The sequence below is a fragment of the Pseudophryne corroboree genome, chromosome 1, assembly GCF_028390025.1.
Source record: "Pseudophryne corroboree isolate aPseCor3 chromosome 1, aPseCor3.hap2, whole genome shotgun sequence".
Classification (NCBI taxonomy): Eukaryota; Metazoa; Chordata; class Amphibia; order Anura; family Myobatrachidae; genus Pseudophryne; species Pseudophryne corroboree.
This window is the reverse complement of record NC_086444.1, coordinates 654,758,126-654,761,942: the sequence shown is the minus strand read 5'-3', so window position 1 is coordinate 654,761,942 and position 3,817 is coordinate 654,758,126. Positions and strand designations below refer to the sequence as shown.

The window sequence follows — 3,817 nt, the reverse complement described above, 5'->3', positions numbered from 1 at the left end:
CTTAGTCACACAGCTACCTCATTGCACCTCTTTTTCTTTGCATCTTGTGCTGTTTGGGGACTATTTTTTAAATTTGCCATCCTGCCTGACACTGCAGTACCACTCCTAGATGGGCCAGGTGTTTGTGTTGGCCACTTGGGTCACTTAGCTTAGCCATCCAGCGACCTTGGTGCACCTCTTTTTTTCTTTGCATCATGTGCTGTTTGGGAACTATTTTTTAAATCTGCCATCCTGTCTGACACCAAAACAAAAAGGTGTGATTCCGCACTAGTCAGGTTCAAACATTATCGTAAGGTACCAGAATCTTATCGATGTACAGGAAAAAATTCCTTAATGGTTATACCTGGTGGTGCACCCAGAGTCAGGGAATATTTGGAGAAAAAAGGAATTGCAGAAGACTCTTGTGTGGGTGCACTCTTGTTTTTCTGTAGTTATATAGCTAATTATTAAAACTTAACTTTTATTAAGTAATCATTTTAAGATAAATCCACACTCTCATGTTCCACCACAGTTAATTGTTGAAACAGAAGAATACCAATGTAGGTATAGGGTTATACAATGAAAAAATAATTTTTTGTTAAAATTGGAAATGTTCTGGTTAGTCTATCCTTATAGACTTGTAGGGAGATGTAGACACTAGGGTTCTACACCCAAATCCTCTCCAACCAGCACAAGCAAAGCTTGTTTTAATAGGACCTCAATGGGTCAAAAATGATCGGACCGGTATCACACATATGAATCTTAGTAAGTTACATATGCATGGGGAGGTGTCTGTGTGTAATGCTTTATGATAGTATATAACGGGCTTTAGGAATATCCTGGATATGGAGGAAATCTAGCCACGGAAAACAAGGTTAAATTGCGGGGGAAGGTGGAGGAAGGGAAGGAAAGGGATAAGAGAAGGGGAAGGAAAAGGGGGGAGAAAGACCAAATGGAAAAAAAGGGTAAAGAAAGAATGTGGTGATCCTGCTGTTGGTTTATGGTCGAGATGAGTCACAAATTACAACACCAGGTATTCTCTGGGGGTCCCCCTCGCAGATACTGACCCAGCCCACCACCGTTTTGCTTCCAAGATCGGACGAGATCGGGCTCTATCGGTGGGGTATGGTAGTAATTATTGGACACGAATTGGTCGACTCACCAATGAGAGTGCACCTAGTAAGGTTTAAAGAGAGGAAGAGGCAAGTGGCAGATCTGCTGTCTACGTTAGGCACAGGATTAACCTGTGGATCATAGATGAGAGTCTGCAGATATAGGAAAAAATAGATTACACAGGATCAAAGGTAGAACTGAAACAGATATATGCCCAAGTCTTTATGCAGGCACTGTCGTCAGATTATATATTGGCGGCACACTCAGGCAGTTTGACTACTATGTTAGACTGAAAAAATATATATATTCTCCTTGGAGTGTGTAAAAATTCAATATTCTGACAGGCTACCTTCAATACAGTTACTTGCTAAGGTAAACAGACAGGGGTAGGTGCTCACTTGTATCAAGTGTTCCTATGTGCAGGAAAAAACACCAATTAAATCACATGGTAGGGCTGTTAGCATTGTGATGAACAGCCACTGAGAAGGTTAGGCCCAGAAAGTAACGATGTCCCTAAACCCTGTTTTGACTCAGGCAATATTCAGATATCCCCTCCAGGAAAAATAATCCCGTGTGTGAATGTTCAGTCTTCTGACATTCACCTTCATTTCAAATCTATTGCAGAAGCACACAGATAGTGATGGGTGCACAAATGCACCACTATTCTCACATACAAATAAATAAACATGCAGGGCTGTTTGTGTTCGGATGGACAGCCACTAAAACAAAGGGATACATCCATTAGGATATATCAGTATCCCTGAAACTTGTTGATTTCATAGGGATATCAATTTAGAATGCCCTGTACATTTGGGTAATAATTATTATTATACAGAGTATTACAAGTATGGTTATTAATACAATTGGTGTGAGAGTCGGATAAAACAAAAAGATACCGGTCCCTGCCCAGGTCCCTGGGTCAGTTAGGGTTAACAGGATCTGAGTGATACTCCTAGTGTCCCTGGTCCCAGATAGAAAGATGGAAAACGCGTTTCACCCGTCCTGCGGGCTTGTTCACTTCCAAGGTGCTCATCTGAATGATGAGCCCGGTTTAAATACCTGTTGAGTAACAGACAACCAATCACTGTTGTCTGTTAATTAGATAGATTAATTAATTACAAGGGCTCCGCTACGATCAGCGGAAATGAGGCTATGTATCCGGTTGCTAGGCAACCTCAATAGCCGTACATTGGCCCTGGGAAGGAGAGAATGAAAATGGATACTGTCCCAGATTTGACTTTATTTTATTTTATTACCTCGCTGGTGCGGGCCATGGCGCTCGATCTCCCCTCGGCCGCCGATGTCTCCTTTCGGCTGTGTAATAATGTACAATCCGTGTCGTTGCCCTGACTACCCGGGCAGAGGCGACACGTCACGTCCGGCCAAGGCGGAGACGGCCACGTCACGTCCAGCTAGAGCCTATGGGTTCGGTTGCTAGGCAACCGATCGCTTGATAGGTCCCGTAATCTTCCAGTGCAGTGGGTCACGTCATGTCCGGCTGGGGCCTATGCGTTCGGTTGCTAGGCAACCGATCGCTATGTATGTCCCATATTATTAAAATGCAGTGGGTCTGGAAGGTTTGTTTGTGGCTATTCGGTTATCAGGCAAGACATGATCATATGTCTGGAGGTTAATTCTGATTAGATCAATCAGTAACCTGTGCCTATAATGTTCCCGAGTTATTATCTGTGTCCTGGCTGTATTGGATGTCTGGGGTCCAGTATCATGTGTCCCACTGCTGGATATTCAAAAATCAGAAGTAACCCAGGAATGACAGGGTAATTTTTGCCTGATTACTGGCAAGAATCATTATTATGGAGTGAGCTGTGACAAGATAGGTCGATGCTGGCAGCTGCACTCTAGATCCTAGGTGCAGCAACCTGTCATCAGATAGTCTTGCTGGCATTGTGTGGAAGGTCACCCTAAGTGGCTGGCCAAAGGCAGTCACATAGTGTCCTAACGTGGCATTAGCGTACACACACACACACACACACACACACACACACACACACAGTCACCATTGTGAGGAGTTGGGGATGATTTGTAAATTATCCTGTGCCTGGGTATATTTGCGCATACATGCGGGGTAATTAACATAATACATATTGAGATCATCCAATGCATCCAGGCTCAGGTTGTTCGTCTTCTAGGTCAGATTATTAACCGTAGGTCAGTAATCCCTTATTATCTTCACTAGGTTCATGATTCTATATATTACCTCAGTGATATGTGTGCCACATAATCTTAGTGAAGGATAATGACTTTGTCTGATATGAGGTTGAATGGGTCAAACATAGGTATGTCGAGAGGAATAGTTCAAAATAACCCTCTATGTGCCACCTTGTTGGAATCTATGGATTAAACTATGGGTAAACTTACCCCCCTCGGAACACCTTCAAATTATCAACTTATCTGATAGATTGATCTCCCCTGAACAACAGAGAGTTTTGAGTAAGGGTTTATCCTTCTCCCCTTCCAAACCTTTTGACCGTTTTACATGGGAAAAGGATTTGCGACTGTTTGGGAGAAAATTGCTTCTCAAAAAATTCTTCAGTGAACAGAACTCCAGACGAGAAGGTGCTATGGCAGACCCTTCTTGGAATACAGAGGATTTGGAAATGGTGGCAATTCTGGAAGACCTTCAATCAGAATCAAATCAAGAACCAGATACAAGAGAACGCCCGAAGTGTAAAAACAAATCAACCTTTTTCCCACCAGACAATAA

At 42.9% G+C, this 3,817-nt stretch overlaps 1 pseudogene; it reads right to left on the bottom strand.

The window, feature by feature from the left end:
• Nucleotides 1-997: 997 nt before the first annotated feature.
• Nucleotides 998-1,116, bottom strand: LOC134948967 (5S ribosomal RNA; annotated as a pseudogene).
• Between the last annotated feature and the right edge of the window lie 2,701 nt (nucleotides 1,117-3,817).